Source organism: Hermetia illucens, chromosome 1 (assembly GCF_905115235.1).
Source record: "Hermetia illucens chromosome 1, iHerIll2.2.curated.20191125, whole genome shotgun sequence".
Taxonomy (NCBI): domain Eukaryota; kingdom Metazoa; phylum Arthropoda; class Insecta; order Diptera; family Stratiomyidae; genus Hermetia; species Hermetia illucens.
Genome location: NC_051849.1, coordinates 170172928 through 170192684, shown reverse-complemented (window position 1 = coordinate 170192684; position 19757 = coordinate 170172928).

Here is a 19757-nt window from a genome sequence, read left to right as displayed (position 1 = left end):
ATAATCAACCTGAAGCATACGGAGCCCTCCCCCGTTCGGCATAATCCTTGCTAGAGCCACACTTGCGGTGGGTGTTTTGCCGCAAGTATAATAGTTAAGCAACACGTGCAGTATTGCTTATAACTGAGCTTCCCATCTATCATCACTCCCAAGTGTTTGATGGCAAGCCTATGATTCCCAATTTGAATGCGGACATAATTTCTCTTACGACGCTGGGTGATGAGGACCGCTTCCATTTTTTCCTCCGCAAGCGTCAGATCAGAACTCTCTAGCCAACCGTTAACAGCACTGATCGCTCGCCTGAGTATAACTCAACATCTTCCAGATCCTTTGTGACTACAATCAGTGTTATGTCGCTGGCGAAGTTAACGTACTCTTGGGGTCCGTCATCAGCGTCATACCAGAGCCTCCGCTCTTGTAAATAGCTGGTGACAATAGCTGCCCCGTATTAAGTTCCAATTGGCCGAATTGAATGCATTGAATGCACGGCCAGGGTCACCACCATGCAGTATTTGCTAGTACCCTGCTCTGTTCGGTACGCAGTCCGGACCCGGAGCTTTGTTATCACCTATTCTACTGCAGATATTCAGCTGGCGGCATTATCGTCAGAGGTCGCTTGAAGCTGTCAGTGCCCACCTCTTGGTGGAGGAATAATCCCTGGATGATTTCTAACAAGAGGCTAGGGCATGTGATCTGCGGAGATGAACATCCTCTGAATCGTCTCATCACGATTTTATAAATTATTTCATAGTTACGCTCTTTTTCTCTTGATCGATGCCGCCTACCGCCCTTTAAGCTGCTATTCTGGTTCGGTCATAGGTTCATCGAAGGGTGGCCAATTCACTATTCCACCAGCAGTTGAGTCTTCTCCTGGGGAAAGAGCACCTCCTAGGCATGAACGCGTCACATACTTTGGCGATGCATTGCGTCACATGGACAATTCTTTCTGTAGAGTCGCTTGCTTTATTAGGATAGTCTAGCCATACATCTATAAAGGTCTACTCGTTAAATGCTTTTGCAGACCAGCCTGACATCTTTCTCGGTTTCGGGCATGATGGTTTTCTGCTTTGCGGCTCCACCCATAGTTGCAAGAATATTGTTTGGTAAGCACTGTGGGTGTAAACCTCGCTGACGCACCAGAACATACCACGCACGAGTGCAGGGTTAGGTCTAGGATCAAGGCATACCCCCTTTCTGAAGGGTGTTTACATAACCTTCGTTGGCTAGAATTATATCCAACTGTGCAAAATCGTCTAGTAGACTGCGCCCCTTTGCATTTGTCTCTCTGCTACCCCACTCAAGGGCCCAAGCATTGAAGTCACCGGCAGTTATCCTTGCATTACGACTGCATGCGTCGAGAACAAGATTATCAAGCATTTTCTAGTATTCGGACAGTGTTAAACTCGGTGGGGAGTAACAGCTGTACACATATACCCCGCTTATTTTCGTCCGCACAAAGCTACTGGCTGTCTGACTCCCAGTACATTGTATGACTTGTCTACCGTACGCCTACAGTGCTGCTCCACCAGTCGAATCTGTAATCCATACGCCACTATGCCGGTTTCTATAGTGTCCGCTAATGAAAGTGATGATTATTTTAATGAATCCATTCTCAGAAACTACTCAACCGAAAAATCTGTAAAAAAATTATGAAGCTGCCTTTATACGGTCTCTAGGCCTCAAAATACTCTCCATATTTATATCTACTCAAATTAAGTTAGTAACAGTATATTACTAAGTCTTTAGGGAAATTGAATAGAAACCCCCCTTAAGTTGATCCTAGGGTTAGTGATAAAATTAATATTAATATAAATAAAATTAATATACAATAGTATGAAGGATGATATTCCCAAGTTTGGACAAAATCGTACTATTACTAATAGAATTACAGCAGCTCAAATTTGTCTTTCCCGTGTAAATTTACTGCAACCCCAAATACTAAGTATCAATAGCACATTAAAATACGTAGTTTGACATGCTAAATATGCATATACTTAATATACTTACATATATATTACCTGGGATAGTTCTGCACTCAAATATACAGAAACAAACAAAATCCTTTCATACTTGAAGCGTCTAGCTTCCAGTTTCTCGACTTGTGAGCTTAGAATGATTTAATAATGGTTCCAATAATCATAATTTTTTTGGAGTAAGGATCAAATGGATGCATTGCTGGACTCCTATTCTAGATCTGCTGCGTTTAGGAGGCTAACCTGGAACCGTTTGACGCATTAGTTCAGTCCAAGGCCATTCAGTGTAGAAGCCGCCACCCCGTGGTTCTGGGAGCTTCAGGTATCGTGCCGTTTCTCCTATCTATCCTCTTCTTTTTCGTTTTAAGAATGCCTGTCTCTGCAGCATGAGGTCAATTATGTTTGTCGCTGACGCTTTGGCACCCTTCCGTCGATGGCACTGACACCTCTTGAAGAAGGGAAAGGTATGGCAGGCATCATCACATTCAGTCTTGTAGTAAATGTAATTGCGGGCGACTGCGATTTCCCGATTGTGTGAAGGTAAGACTGAAAAGACACATGTCCACTATGTAGCTGGGAATGGTAATAATAATAATTTGGTGGTCCGGATAGCTGAGTGGTTAGAGCGCAAGGCTGTCGTACGGAAGGTCGCGGTTCAAATCTCACTGGTGGCAGTGGAATTTGTATCGTGATTTGACGTCGGACACCAGTCGACTCAGCTGTGAATGAGTACCTGAGTCAAATCAGGGTAATAATCTCGGGCGAGCGCATTGCCTCCTAGTGTACCGTTACGGTCTTGAATGAAGTGCTCTAACACACTTCAAGGCCCTGATCCAACATGGATTGTTGCGCCAACGATTATTATTATAATTTCAAAGTATCTTTCATTGAACTTCGACCGCATGTCTTTGCCCGGTCCATCTACTCCTTGATTTTCTTTCCTACGATTGCTTCCATGGGCTTAGAGCGGGCTCTCTTTTCACAACCCATGGCTTTTTTAATTTCTCTCTCCTTTTCTAAGGTATACAGATCTCCGCTTTGCAGCATGGGGAGGTATCGCTGGTTTCAATATGGTACGAGAGGTGGACGGAGCTCGTAATGCTCTTTGCCACTGTATTTGCGCTAGGCCCTTGCGGTACAGGTTCTAACTACTCCCTACTTCCCAATCCAAAGAAAGACAGAGGGACTCGCAGTTATCAGCAAACGAAGCGTGCGGTATAAAAGACCTTTGACATTATCCATCAGCTGGTAAATTGGAAACATGCTAGCTGCAGCCTTTCGTGTCTATCATGAAGCCGAGGTATTTCACCGCTAGCTTCGACAAGATCAGATTTCACCAGCCTGAAATTGTTTCCCGTGTCTCTAAAAACATCTGCTGTCAAAAATGCGTTGAAAGCGCGGAGCATCAAGACCGGTTTATTCTTGAATATAAATTCTACAACTTTGCTGGGACGGCCAGCTTGTATAGGGTGGGCAGGAAAAAGTATCTTCACTATGGACCAGTGTGAATGATGAACCATATGGGTCCCTGTTAATGTCACTGACTTGCTCCTGCCACCAGTGTGATTTTTGCTTATAGATTTCGTAGCGGGGTTCCTTTTTCCTGCTCGTGTATTCATCTTGGCCACTTGCGCCCTGTGTAATCCGTCGAAGCTAGAGGCAGTTCACCAGTGACTTCTAGTGAAGGAGTCTCCTTTTGAGTGTCGATGTATTCCAAACTGCGATGAGAAGGCTCATTGTTGAGTTCACTATTAATTCCGCGCCCTGGTATTGTGGTACGTTTACATGTTTTTGGAGAGTTTACGCAAATTTGCCAACGTCGATTTTCGCAATGTTCCGCCAGGTATTTGTCGGACGTCAGGATATTGGCAGAAGTTATTGTCACTTCGATGGAAATGTACTGGTACCCTCTACCCTGCACCAATGATACGAACGACTCCGTAGGCAAGGTCACGTCAGGGATAGTGCTCCCGCAACCAGGACGTCGGAATGTCGGTGTACTGTCGATATTTAGGGCAATAAGTCCTATCCTGGCGTGTGTGTTTCGAGAATTTGGTTAAGGCATGTCTCATTCGAGGGTTCCGGTGTTAAAGTCTCCCCCGACTAGAACCTTTCCTTCCGGGTTTCGAATCTCGAGCCTATTCTGAAAAGCGATTCGTTCCGTGTTAGGTAAACGCTGAAAAAAGTTATTTCCGCACAACGAAACTATCGCTTTGACCATGGGCCCGCACTTGTAAGATAGCCATATCTTTCACCCAGATGATAGCAGTGCCAGATATATCGGTTTATCACGATTGTGAAGTTTTATCTCGGTATTGCTCGCTGAGGAAGAAGTCAGTTCATCCATTGTGCACTACCTGCCCCAGGTTGTGAACAGTTGCACTCGTATGCGTGTTTGTTTGCAGGATGTGAATCATGGTGACTAACTATTCATTTTCTGCAACTTTTCTTTGACCTGGCATCAATCGGAACCTTAAAAATGAACTACATCTTCTTTCTGCAGACCGCTGTTTTTGCAAAGAATACAGCATTTTTCCGACTCAAAAATCTCGCTTTGTATCCTTAGACCAGGCACTTAAGGCAGAGGCCTGGAGCTGCTCTTCGCCTTATCGTGCAAATGATCCACCTAATCTTTATTTTCGCGTAATGAAGAAATTGGTTCGTTGTCTTCTCAGGGAGAGTTAACTGTAACTTTTGTTTGGTTAACTTTTGTCCTTTGAAGTTGGCTCCCACTCCCACCTTGAATTTGCTCACATCTGAGTAACCTTTTTATCGCTTTCTCCACCTCTTTCGTGTTCACAAGACAATTCAGATTGATTATTTCGAGGGTTCACATGGACTCGAGGCTGGAAATCATTGCCCTCTTACCTAAAATACTCAGGACTGTCTCGTAGAACATTATCTTCTTGTCGGTCTTCGACCTAAATTCGACAAGTATATCGCCAGTTTGAGTTCGCCGGATAGATTTAACGTCTACCTCATCCCCCTCTAATTGGCGTTGTTGCGAATTTGTCGAAGAACTTTTGGGAGATATCTCTCTTCGTTCGTGATGGCCTCTGATTGTTATTTTCCCCTTTTCTTCTCTTTGGTGCTGATGTTGTCGTCGTTTTGATCTCGACTTTGGTATAGCGGAGTGGGGTCATTGCTGTCTCTATTTAATTTACGTTGTTGTTGTTGAATTTCTTGCTGCGTCCTAGACGTCAAATCCACGCGGTTTTCCCACGTGTCCCTTTATCATTACTTTTTTGTTCTCCATCTGGCAGGCCGAGTGCATTTCATTTTGCGCAGTTGGTTGGCGCATTCGTCAATGTTTTTTTCACGACGGAGTTTCGGAGCTTGTTATCGAATCTTCTGGCCCTTTTTCCGACCTCGAACTCGATGGCGCCTCTCCTTTTTCGCTAGAACTCTTGACCTCCACGGTGTCACCTCCTTTTATTAATTTAATTCTCCGCTGAGACTGTGGGCCTATTTACTTTTCCAGTAGGTGACCGTTGTAGCTTCACGCTTCTTGTATAAGGATTTATAGTAGAATCTCTCATTTTAGTTGCCAGAAGCCGTGTGCCACTTCTGAAAGTAATGGGTATTTGTTTAAGAAAAAGAGTAGTTCGTCCATTACAACGAAGGACTAAGCTGTTCCTCAAATCGGTGCTCTCGCCATGGCGGGGTAAGGACCAATCTATCCCCAAACAAAAATTGTAAGTTGTCCTATTATCAGGGTAGTGTGTGTGAAGATGAAGTGGCAGTAATCTGCGAAACTTACCGAAATGAGTGTAGTGTTGCATGAGTGAACGAGTCACCTAAAATCGCGGCGATGTGCGCGTGCAGAAAGTAAGCCATACAAGAAACAATGATATACCAAATACTTTTAGCCAATAAAAAGGAAAAATATCTTTAAAGGCAATCTTTCATTTTAAGACCTCGATAGGTTTTTCACCCGATGGCTTCCCCGAAGTGTCTTTCCTCAGCTTTTCCTTGTGCACAGCCACAGATATGTTGGTAAATTTTCAATTTATATGGCAACTTCGTTGTTGGATCGCCTCTAGGGATTGGTCATCCACCCAGATCGTGAGGGGTCTAAATTTGTCCTTCACCTTGCTTCTCAAGACTCTCCGTAATCGCGTATGGAGATCATCATGAACAATTATGAGGCCCATGAGATCTTCCATTTCTAGTTTTGCAGCTTTAGGAACAAACCCTGCCACCTTTTGTGCTCCCGGTATATCATATCCAGCACATGGCGATAGTCTTGCTCGTTCCCAGCCTGAAAATTTATGGACGATAGCTCTAAGCCACTCTACAGTGTCCTCTGTCATGCAGTCCACTAGTATGTGAGCAGGTCGAAAGCGTATTTCGGTGAGCACAAACTTCGCAGTCCATCTCTTCATCATCATCATCATCAACGGCGCAACAACCGGTATCCTGTCTAGGCCTGCCTTATTAAGGAACTCCAGACATCCCGGTTTTGCGCCGAGGTCCATCAATTCGATATTCCTAAAAGTTGTCTGGCGTCCTGATCTACGCCATCGCTCCATCTCAGGCAGGGTCTACCTCGTCTTCTTTTTCTACCATAGATATTGTCCTTATATACTTTCCGGGCTGGATCATCCTCATCCATACGGTATCAGTGGCCGCTCCGAGGAGCCCAATCAGCGCTTTGGTGCGCCGATTAAGGGATCCGCCCAAGACAACCTGTTGAGCCGGATTTTATCCACAACCAGACGGTCGTTATAGATTCGTTAGATTTGTTGGTAAGATCATAGTCTTGTACAGTAAGAGCTTTAACCCTATGGTGAGACGTTTCGAGCGAAACAGTTTCGGTAAGCTGAAATAGGCTCTTTTGGCTGCCAACTACCGTGCGCGGATTTCATCATCGTAGCTGTTATCGGTTGTGATTTTCAACCCTAGATAGATAGATAGATAGATATACTTTGTCTTGCCCTTCAAGATCTCGCGCCGCCTGATAGATTTGGATGAAGGCAGTTTATACGTCTCGGGTGGTTCTTCCCATGATGTCGATATCGTCAGCATAGGCCAGTAGTTGAGTGGACTTAAAGAGGATCGTACTTCTTGCATTTACCTCAGTATCACGGATCACTTTCTCGAGGGTCAGGTTAAAGAGGACGCATGACAGGGCATCCCCTTGTCGTAGACCGTTGTTAATCTCGAATGGTCTTGAAAGTGATCCTGCTGGTTTTATCTGGCCTCGCACATTGGTCAGAGTCAGCCTAGTCCGTTTTATCAATTTCGTCGGGATATCGAATTCTCTCATGCCCGTGTACAGTTTCACCCTGGCTATGCTATCATAGGCGACTTTAAAGTCGATGAAAAGATGGTGCAACTGTTGTCCATATTCCAACAGTTTTCCCATCGCTTGACGCACAGAGAAAATCTGATCTGTTGCTGATTTGCCTGGAGTGAAACCTCTTTGGTATGGGCTAATGATGTTCTGGGCGTATGGGGTTATCCGGCCTAGTAAGATAGCGGAAAATATCTTATAGATGGTACTTAGCAACGTGATACCTCTATAATTGCTGCACTGTGTGATATCTCCCTTTTTATGCATAAGGCAGATAATGCCTCGTTGCCAATCGTCAGGTATTGATTTGCTGTCCCATACCTTGAGCACAAGTTGATGAAGCACTTGGTGTAACTGGTCGCCTCCATATTTAACCAATTCGGCTGTAATTCCGTCGGCTCCTGGCGACTTATGATTTTTTAGCCGATGAATTGCACCGACTGTTTCTCATAAACTTGGTGGTGGCAGTATTTGTCCGTCGTCTTCACTTGGCGGGACCTCCAACTCGCCGATGTTCTGGTTGTTCAGTAGTTCATCAAAGTACTCAAACCATCGCTCTAATATGCCCATTCTGTCGAAAATCAGATTTTCCTCTTTGTCTCGGCAGGATGAACATTGAGGTGTGTAAGGTTTCAACCTGCTGACTTGTTGGTAAAACTTGTGCGCCTGGTGCGGTTGCTCCCTGTACTTTTCGAATTCACAGACCGGTTAGTTTTCCCAGGTTTCCTTTTTCCGTCTGTGAAGTTGCTTCTCCGCTCGCCGGAGTTCGTGATAAGTCTCCGCGTGTGCCCGCGTCCTTTGAGAATGCAGCATCGCTCGGTGTGTAGCATTCTTCCGTTCCGTTGCTAGCTTACATTGATCGTCAAACCAACCGTTCCAACTGTTTTTGCGGCTGGGGCCAAGTATGTTTGTGGCCGTATTTATGATAACGTTCTTGAGGTGATTGTGAAGATCATTTGTTGATGCTTCATCGCCAGGATCTCTGTTGACTGCGGTTATTGCGGCATCTATTTCCCCCTTATAGGTGTTGCGGAGGGCTGTGTTTTGAATAGTTTCAGTGTTAACCCTCACCTGATTGTCAAAGGGTATTCTGGGTGGTGATGTTATTCGAGCTCGGAGCGCCATGCCAACGAGATAGTGATCCGAATCTATATTGGCCCCCCTATATGTTCTAACATTCATCAAGGCTGAGAGGTGGCGGCGTTCGATCAAAACGTGGTCAATTTGGTTGAAAGTGGTCCCATCTGGAGAGACCCACGTATGTTTGTGGACCGTTTTCCGCACAAAAAAGATACTTCCAACAACTATTTTTTGTCACACTGCTAATTGAATGATCCGCTGTCCGTTATCATTTGCATTTTGATGTAAGCTATAGGAGCCAACATTTCGCCTAAATACGGGCTCCTTCCCTACTTGACTGTTAAAATCCCCAAGTATGACTTTGATATCATATCTGGGACAGGCTTCGAGGGTTCGTTTTACTACTTCGTGGAAGGTATCCTTCTTCGACTCTGCAGTCTCCTCTGTAGGGGCGTGAACGTCAATGAGGCTTATATTTCCAGGAAACCGGTCCCTGTCCAACGCATCTCATGTAACGTTGTTGCATCAGCCCTATTATGAGACAGGGTATCGGCTAGCTGCTCATCAGCTTCATCTCTGTACAGGGAGCGCACGTTCCATGAAAAAATGCGTAAATCGTTATTCTTTTGTCGTTGTGTTATCCGTTCAGTCCGGGCTCCTGTTGTGGTTTCCTAACAAATTGTTTTCCTTGTAGGGTTGTCAGCCCTCCCCAACCCCCAACCTGGAGGACCAGTTGATACAATTTGTCCCGTTTTTAGGCGCGGGAGACTCGCCTTCATCCTTCTTTGTCTGCAGCTTTTCGTTAAGAAAGAGCTGCCAGCGGTCACCACGTGGAGGTGGAGATAGGGTTGGGTAGTGGAGCTGTTGGTGTTGGTTCAGCAGGCGTTTCACAGGTTTTATGCTCGATCGTGGGTACCAATCCACGTTTCGCCCTGGGACCTATACTACCCTTTGACCACCCAGGCCTTCGTTAAGATAATGCAGTTACTATTTAACACGTGCGGCACTAAGGTGTGCCTCTGACCTCTGATATACTAATCTCACACGTGCTTTTGCTTGTCCCTGTTTTTATAGTTTTTGTTGGTTGTAGTCGTCGCAGTGTGCCAATATTGAGCTTAGCTCTATTGGTTGATGCCCGACTTCTCCCTTTTTGGGTGTAATCACCTGGCTCTCAGTCTTTCGGAGATGTGCTGGTTGGCCAGTGTGTACGGGCGGTACGGGGTTCCGCTTGTTTGGTTTTAGCTTTATTAATTTTCATTCGAGTACTCATTTCCCTTTTCCTTTCAAAAAGCATTTTACTCTCCACTTTTCTGAAAATACTGAGCTTATGCCATTTCTATTAGCAGTACAAAACATGTTCAAACTGTGTATACTCCGGTGTTACTAGTGTCTGTACCTACTTATCCTATTATCTATAATGTATCAATTTTATCCTTCCCATAAAATTTTATATCATAGAGAGAAATCCTTCTGATTATAAAGGAAAACATAAAACCAGAATTTATAGGCATCATAAAATAGAGCGACAATTCGAGATTCCTCCTGGAACACCCTTAAACACTAAAATGGCTGACTCGCTGCGGTTAAGGAGTTATGTTACCATTCTACCGCCGACATACTAACCCCGGTCGTATCGAATAAGCAACTATAAATCAAACTTGTGTAATTTCACTTTCCGTTTCACACTCGTTCCATTGCAGAAGCACAGGGAAAAGGAGTATTTGCTATTCCTGCAATAAACACGGTGCTGCGATAAGACTGTCTCTCCGCTGGCAATAAACAAAACTTTCTTGCATTAAATATAAAAATCCCTGAAACTTCCTCCGCACACTTAACATTCAAGGATCGAACCCATATGAAAAACAACCTGTAGATCCTCTATTGAGGAAGGAAATGGGTTGGGTTTATGACTGTCTATCTACGTATGGATGTGTGTGGGCTGAAATCGAATATGCTGTGCATGCATAAAAATGTGAAATTTAATAGAGGACTGGGTTACATTGTGTGAATCCTCATAAAGAATCCGCAAAAAATCCAGAACCGGAATATATATGTTAAATAATAAATGGAAATTATCAGGGATTGGTTGTTCCTTTTTTGTGAGTCTGAAATCTTTTGGCAGAGGTTTCCGACTGAGTAGTTTTTCCCATTCAGGGAGTGAATGCCAGAAATTATCGAAAAGGGATTGAAGCGGAATTTCAAAAATAATGTATTCAGCCGAAGGTTGCCTGTCAGTCAGAGTGCTTTTAAATAGGATTAAAGAAGCGGTTGGGCATAACAGTCGGGGGTCGGATTTCATCGCTCATTAACAGAATATCAGAAAGATTATCTCACATTATACTTCATCGCTTGTTGCACAGAGTCTCCTTAGTAGGTTTCAAGATGAATAGTTGAACCCATTTAACTTTGGTGAACAGGCACTGTTCCTCCCTGCAGAGTAATCCTCTTTACACGGCCGAAAATACCCTACGTAGTACGTAGTATCTCCATAGTATGTCATTTATATGCACAGTCTATAGCGAATTACTCCCAATACGAGTGGTAACTTCCAACCAAAAGATTTATGGCGGTCCCAAACAATTCAACAGAATCCTTTCTACCCTCGGTCAATACAGAATATGTACAACTAACCAGGTAAGACTTGAGGGTACGAGAGGAATGAAAACAAACTGGAAACAATTTAATCCTGTTCCGTTAACATACCGTACCAAATCACAGTGAGCCCTCTCGTTCACTAAATCTCCAATGGTAAATTTGTAAGGATTGGCAGAGGGTATTAGTAGGGATGGTCGCTATAGTCGTAGCTGGCAAGGGAAGTGTGTATATAGGGGATTGTTTTCAATAGTATGTTGTTTTCGTAGAGTCCATTCGGCAAGTTTAAAACCATCTCTTGTACAGCAGTGACCTACACAGTTTGGTTAGGAGTTTAGAATATTTTTGGCGAACTCACAAGAACTACAGGAACTGACCGGAAGTTGAATTTGAATGGAAAAGCTGACGATGGCTATTTGTACTGATGTTTAAGCTGGAATCACTTCAAATGGAGAGTTGCCGTCATGATGGGAATGGCCTGATTTATTTGTTGATATTTCATTCTGTGAAGTCTAGTAGGAGAGACTAGATCATAGTAAAAACGCGATTGATTGGCAATGCTTTGGAAAAAGAGGAAACATATTAAAAAAGTTCATCGTAAATTGCGGCAAACAGTAATTCTAAGCAGTGAGAATGCCGGGTGCGCTGTATGAATGTATCTGAAGTGCTATACGCTGGGACACAACCCCGGAATAATTAATAACTGAGAATTTTCTCTTCTTGGCATCAATGGCGCAACACGAATCACTCTAGCCATCATCATCACGGCAGATAAAAGGCAAAGTTCCCCATCTCTGCACTTGCACAAGACGCTTTCGATATACTTACCTCCTTGCCAAGAGCGGGCGCCCGTACCTCTACGCCGTAGAGCAGAACAGACTGCGTTGCTAGACGTAGGACCCCCAATGTTTGCCATAAGCCGACTTAAGGTCGAAACTGCAACTGCATCTTTTTTCACTGCTGCTCTGATTTACTCGAAAAATATCATGTTTGAGTCAAATGTCAGTTGAATGTACTCAACCGTTGGTTTTGACCTTTAAGGAGTCACTTACGATACGGAGAGTAATGTCCCCGAGGTGCCCGAGTAAGTAGTTCTGATCCAATAGTTCTGATCCAAATATCGGCTAAATAGCAGGGAAGGCAGAAGAATTGACTGCATTTGGGCGCACCACAAAAACGCGTCGCTCACCCTAGCGACCAGCGAAAGAGGCAGCAAGGGTTAAAACATCCGATGTAACACCCGGACACCCAAATAAAGAGGAAGCCTTACCAAAGGGCGCGACTTATGGTGCGGGGACGGCGACTCCAATACCCCGTAGTGTCCCTGTTCCTGTGGTCCGTGTGGAGAGCAGCGGAAGACGCACTTTCCGCTGAGAACACTGCTAGCACCAAACGGAGATAGTCCACTGCAAAGCGAACTGGGGAAAAGTTTAAAAGAGTACGACGTGCCTAAAGGAGACTTTATCAAAATAGTTTCCAGGGCCCAAAAAAAGGCGAAGAAGGATAAAAGGAAACAACTGTTCACACCGCCAGAGCTGCTTGTCTAAAGACAGGGAGGCTACAAACCGAAAGTAGCAGAAAAGATGAGGAAACGAAGAAGGGTTAGACCATCTGCTCTGCTCATTAAGCGGACGGAAGGCTAGACATTTGCTGAAGTCTCTAGTGAAATCTTCTACAGGATGAAATCTGAAGACAATGGAACAGTAGCGTCTTCCATACGGAAAACGAAGGATGTCGGAATTCTTGTCGAACTAGGCCCGAAGACGACTAGCAGGAGTACGTTCTGCGAAGCGCTCACCAGTCGCAGTTCACTGCGGGGGTAAAGATAAATCTAGTGCGAATCAGCGAACAATACCAGACCAGACACCCGGCTTCATGGCATCTTTCCTTTGTCTGAATTCGGTGCTTAGGGATAACGTTTTTTAGCGTTTGCCTGACGCTGAATAAGGCGATGCCAGACTTTCGACACCGTTTCTGGCACGGAGGGGTGAATCCTGGTAGACGGTGATTTTAATGCTAGGGCCTTGAATGGGACATGCCTCAGCCAGACTTCAGAGGGAATTGGATCCTGGAAATGGCGACGAGAACCAGGCTCGTAGTTAATACCAGATCCTCGCCAACGTTTCGGTGCCCCAGTTGCGAAGGAAGCATCCTTCATATCACATTTGCGTCGAAATCTCTGGCAACATCGGTGGACGGGTGAGGAGTCCCGGAAGACTTCCCCGCAAGTGATCACCAGTACATCGCGTTCGAAGTGGTTGACTCTACTTGCCTGGCGCTGTGTGAAGTGTCGCGATGGTGAACAGTGGGAAGTTCGTCGAAGCTCTTCGAATAGGCAGACTTGCGCTGGATGGTGCTTCGGCGTGGTAGCCTTGCAGCTGACTTTGTCGTAAACTCAGTGATGAATCTGATAACGACAGTGTGTGTGTGGCAGAAATTGCCGACATACCGAGGGAGGGGTATAAGCTCCGCCGTTTGGCACAACGTTTACACGCCAGCAAGAAGGCATGCGCCATAAAGGCGGATGAGCAGAAAGGAGATTCCGCAGCGCGATAAATAAAAGTAAAGCTTGCGGCTGGCAGAACCTGCTTAACGAGGTAAATGAGGACCCGTGGGGACTTTACTATAAGCTTGTCACCATAAGAGTGGCAACTTTCCTGGCAAAGTGAGCCAAGAGGCAGATGAACTGCGCGACTCATCGACAATTAAAATCCGTGGTTGAATTGAACGCACAGTGAGATTGATTACTTCCTTACAAAAAGTGGCCATTGAAATTTTCACTCTTACCTGCACAAGATTGGAAAGGTGAGATCTGCTCATTTTGTGTTCTGCAATGGAGTGGCAGACGACGTTGAACAAATCTTTTTATCTTGTGAAAGGTGAGACGGCTTTCGCCAGCAGCTACATGCAGACACAGAGGAGCCCTCTTCCGACATTGTCAGTGAGATGTGGCGGAGTTCTGGTAGATGGAGTCGTGTTACGCATTATGTTCGGGGTCCCCCTATTGTGAAGAAGATTGAACTCGACGGGCGGAAAGACCGAATAGCAAGGGGTTCCCTGAACTAGAAACTCCCTTCTTTCCCTCCCCTCCCGTTGGTGAATGGAATTACCTTCTTTGAAGGCTCCCAAAACGGAAAGAGCGGGAGGGCTAGCCCGAAGTAATGTCAAGTGTCAAGTGGTTCCAGGTTAGTTTTCTGATGACAAGGAGGTATCTAGTTGGTCGTCCGACGGCGTACTGTTGTGAGAGTCCAATACTCTGTGGATAAACGTATTCACCTTTCCTACTCCAAAAATGGTGGGTTGTTGACCTGCTCATCGATATGGGACACAGGGTCAAGATTCTCTTTTTATTCAGAATGACTACTTTGGCTTTTTCCAGTGCAAGATTGAAACCTTGAGCAGTTATCTATCCGCATACTCGTCGCATCAATATGCTAAGTCTGGTTTGTTCCTGTTCAACAGTGCACTCGGCAACAAGCGCCGCAGCATCGTCTGCATACACCACCAGGCGCGACTCTTTTGGCATATCGGACTATCCTAACAAGCGTTCCAGAGGTCCGGCCACTACTCTTGACGTACTTCATAGAGCAGGGAGTGGTTTCTTAGATAATTCCTCAATATCCATAAGGGATAGCTCGGCGCATCGAAGTATTGTCTAGTGTGTCTAGAATATCTGTCCATTATATGAAATTAAAGGCACTTCTGATATCAAGTGGTTACGAGAAGCATCACCCGCCGAGCTCGGCGGCTGTGCATGAACGGCATCCACGACTTGCTCGACAGCATCCACTGTGTATCTCCATGCTTTAAGGCCTAACTTCCGTCGAGAGAACTCTCCGGTAGTATGTATGCGCATGAACGGCATCCACAACTTGCTTGACAGCATCCACTGTGGATCTCCTTACTTTAAAGCCTAATTGCCGTGGAGAGAACTCTCAGATAGTATGTATCGCCGCTTCAGCGAGTCATCAACCCACCCGGGATGCGTGCGTGTATAATATGGTCTATCTGCTCGGCCTTAAATGAACAGGGTTTCCGCAGAACCCCGATTTTTCGGTTTACCAGTGTGTAATCAAGTCCCCACAGATCCTCACTCAACTCATCAACCAGGTTCTACCAGTAGCGAGCTTTGCTTCTGTTTATTGCGCTGTGGAGTCTCCTTTTGGCTGACCTGTACTCTGTCGGTGGTACGTGTTTCCTCCCGGTCGTTTAAACACTGACAATGGAACGAAAAGATTATTTTTTGATTAGAGACAACCCTATCGTATTTATTTGAAGATGTCGATATTTCGGGAGCCAGTTGCTCCCTTTCTCTGTGTTTACTGGTTCTCGAACTATCGATATCTGCAAATAAATACAAAGGTGTTCTGGTGGAGTGGATTACCGAGTTGTTATAAGAAGTCTGTATGGCCCACACCTGATTTTAAATGGGGTGGTGTACACTGTTTCTTGGGCTGACGTATTCCATTAGCTCTATTTGTTGGTTATGTTATCGCCCGTTGGCCGGGTTACTTTTTTTCCTGGTGTCGGCTTCTCCTGGTGGTTCTTCTGGTGATCTTATTATCCTAGTGCTTCTTTAGCCATCGGCGAATTTTTAGTGAAGCTCTCAATGTGGATGAAAGACCCATCGGAGATCATATTTACCTCTGATGTTGGAGTGGCGATCTGTACTCCGAGTTGTGTTTCGCGTTTTGGCATGCTTAGTTTACTTCATCCTCTTCTTATCTGAGATTTGTAGTATTCGAACACTTTATTTGAATTGCGCTACATAAACTCCACTTCAAAATAAAAAAAATTAAATAAACTTCCCCTCTTCACTCAGCCTTGATCCCGGTTGTGACCGTTCGCAAGCGGACGCGATAGCAATGAGCGATAATCAGGACTGGGCAGCGGTGATAATAATAATAGTAAATACCCAGCCTACAAAAAAAGGCGAAAACATTTGTCTGTCTGTCTGTTTGTCACACGGATTTTTGTCGGAAAAGGTTATAGTAATTGACATTAAATTTTGTGGGAAGGTGGTAACTGTGAACGCTTATACATATAGTGAGTTACGTCATTCAACATCGAATTTAAGGGGTGGATCCCCATGCATTTAAAAGGGGTGTGTAATTTTCTCTCACTAAATGTAGTCATGTGGGGTATCAAATGAAAAGTCTTGGTTAATACTTTTAGAAGCTGGCCTTAGTGTTGACATTTGTTGGAAAGGTGAGGAGTGCGGGGGTCGAAAATGATCATTTCCTTCACAAACCCATTCTCAGAAACTGCCCAACCAAGATATCTACAAAAAAAATCAAGAAGCTGCCACTACGTGGTGCCTAGCCGAAATATCATCCATACCGAGATCTACTCCAATAAAGTTAATAATAATATGTAATTATAATTTTTAGTAATCGACTGCAAAATCCCCTGTAAGTTCACCCCAGAATCATTAAATTAATCAATCATTCGTGTCATAGAGGATGATTCTACCAAGTTTGGTGGAATTCGCACTATTACTAACAAAGTTATAATATGATAGGTCAAGTTTGTTGCTTCAGTGCAAATTTAAGATTTTGAATGCCAGTACCACGCGAAAGTGGATATTCTCACATAATATATGCATATATATTACGTGCTAAGTACTAATGGGACAATTGTCCACTCAACAGTTTTTATACTAGAAAGACACAAAACCTTTCACACCTGAAGCGTCCTGCTTCCGGTTTCCCGGCTTGTTACTTCTAAACTGGTGATCACTAGGATATGTTAGGAGCTTCGAAACGGCAATACTCAGCTAACTGCACAGATTCAATGGATCATCGCTGGTAGTAAAAAGTTTTCTCAGTCCAGTCTGCTAAACTGGTAACATATTGGATAAATACTTTTCCACGCTTCCCTGAATCCTGTCGACCAAAGAACAATGAATGAACTATTCGCATCCGTGATACCAGCTTTAAATTATTCGCAGCTTCACAAATAGCCACTTGGTCGGTAGGTAGATGTCAGACAATCAGAATTCCTTCATGTTGGGGGTGTTGAAACGCCACCCACATGAAATTCGTCAGGTCTTTGTTTGGGGCAAACAATAGTTTTGCCTATTTAGCATGCGAGGGAAATTGGTCTGAACTGTAGCATTATATTCATGAAGTATCTGTTCATAGTTTCCCGCAAAAGGATGTCAGTGGGATTGCCTTGTTGAAAGGATTTTATGCACTCGTACGGTCCTTATGGTGGCTGCTAGTTGCGGAGTGTCTGTGAATGTTTTTTGGGATTAATTAGCATGGAAAACCGAACAGAAGCGTTCGAAAAATTTTATTCATGCGAGTGAAAAGTTTGTTAATATTTTGCTGGAATAAAATGTTCCCTATCGAGACGCATGAAGGTGAAGTTGCACTATTTCCATAAGATTGAGCAGAGAAGTTGATACATAATCTTTATATGATGGATGTTTTGAAAGGGTTTAACTGGTGCTTTGATATTGTTACATAAAAATTTTCTTTAATTTTTGTTCAAAGTTTGTCATTTCCAGAATATTTCCACTATGAGATAAAGTTCGTCGGTATGAAAACCCCTTTTTCAATTCCAGAAGGAATTTTGAACTTACTCAACAATTACGGGAACATAGCACATCTTATTTTCAGAAATCAGGCGCCAGCTTGATGAGTAAGTTCATAAATTATCTGCTGGAAATTACAATACTGGTAAACAGCTCATACTTCAGAAGTTACTTCCGCTAATTAGGAATCAACCATGTAGTGTATAATAACAGCGCATTGTTGCTTATTCGCAAAGATTATGATTCACGAGTGAATAGACCGTCAATTAGCATAAAGTATCTATTATCTATTCTAGGGGGTTTTCAAGATCAAGCGATCATCTCATGCAAATATCATATGAATTCCCATAAAAAATATACCAATTATTATAATTGAAGTATATGTAAGTTACAACTGTATCTGAAGAGAGTTACTCCTAGGAAACTGAATAAACTCCGTCGTAAGGCCTTGAGCAAACCCTATTAAGTGCTGATAGTGTAAAAGATTAGATCTGGTTATCACAAACAACATAGACATTTTCTTAACTATGGGAATAAAAATAACTAAGTGCCAATTTAATAGCTTCTGTAATTACATACGTGAAAAAATGTTTATCATTGCTGAGCATTGTATCATTTTATCTTTAGTTCAAGTTAATAGTAAGCAGTATCTAAAATATGTTTCAAACCCATTAAATGCAGGATGCTTGTTTTGTGTTATCCGAAGTTAAATAAAATAAAGGAAACACACATTTTTTTTTCATTATTTTATTTAAATTTGGACCTTTACAATTTGTTTGATGATTTTTTGAAAATTATACATGGCAATGCGTGGCGTATGTTCGTCTTAGGTTATTCGAGAGACTCTGGTTTGCTGAAATAAATCTTTCTTTTTAATTATCTCCACAAGAAAAAGTTAGGTGGAGTCAAATCAGTTGAGCGTGATCATCATCATCAACGCCCCAACAACCGGTATACGGTCTAGGCCTACCTTAATTAGGAACCCCAGACACCTCTGTTTTGCCCCGAGGTCCACCAATTCGATACCCTAAAAGCTGTCTGGGGTCCTGACCTACGCCATCGCTCCATCTCAGGCAGGGTCTGCCTTGTGTCTTTTTCTACCATAGATATTGACCTTATAGACTTTCTGGGCTGGATCATCCTCATTCATATCATCAAAGTGCAGCCCAAGATCTCGCGCCAATTGCCGCCTGCTCGATCTCGACGAAGGCAGACTGTACATCTCGGGTTGTTCTTTCCATGATTTCAATATCATCATAGTAGGCCAATAGTTGGGTGGAGTTAAGGAGGATCGTACCCCTCGTATTTACCTCAGCATCATGGATCACTTTATCCAGGGCCAGGGTAAAGAGGACACTTGATAGGACATCTCCTTGTCGTAGACAGTTGTTGATGTCGAATGGTCTTGAGAGTGAACCTGCTACTTTTATCAGGCCTCGCACGTTAGTCAGGGTTAGCCTAGTCAGTCTTATCTATTTCGTCGGGATATCGAATTCTCTCATGGTCGTGTACGGTTTTACCCTGGCTATTATAGGCGGCTTTCAAGTCGATGAATAGATGATGTTTATATTCCAACAGTTTTTCCATCACTTGCCGTAGAAAGAAAATCTTATTTGTTGTTGATTTGCCTATTGGTGTGGGTCAATGATATTCTGGGCGGATGGGCCTATCTTGCTGCCATTCGTCGCTGGCCCACACCTTGACCACAAGTTGATGAACCACTTGGTATAATTGGTCACCTCCATATTTAACCAATTCGGCTGGAATTCCATCGGCTCCTGGCGATTTATGATTTTTAAGCCGAAGAATTGCACGGACTGTTTCTCCTATACTTGGTGGTGGCAGTATTTATCGATGTTCTGGTTGTTCAGTAGGTCATCAAAGTACTCAACCGATCGCTTCAATATTTCCATTCTGTCGGAAGCAGGGTCAGCATCTTGGGCGCCTGGTGCTGTTGTTCTTTGTACTTTTCGAGTTCACAGACTTGTTGGTTCGTGATAAGTCTCTGTGCGTGCCCGCGACCTATGAGAATGCAATATTACTCGATATGCAGCATTTTTCCGTTCCATTGCCAGCTTACATTCATCGTCAAACCAGCCGTTCCGACTCTTTTTGCGGGGGCCAAGTATGTTTGTGGCCGTATTTATCATAACGTTCTTTGGGTTATTGTGAAGATCATTTCTTGATGCTTCATCTCCAGGATCTCTGTTGACTGCGGTTATTGCGGCATCCATTTCCCTCTTATAGGTCTCTTATAGGGGTTGTGTTGTGAATGGCT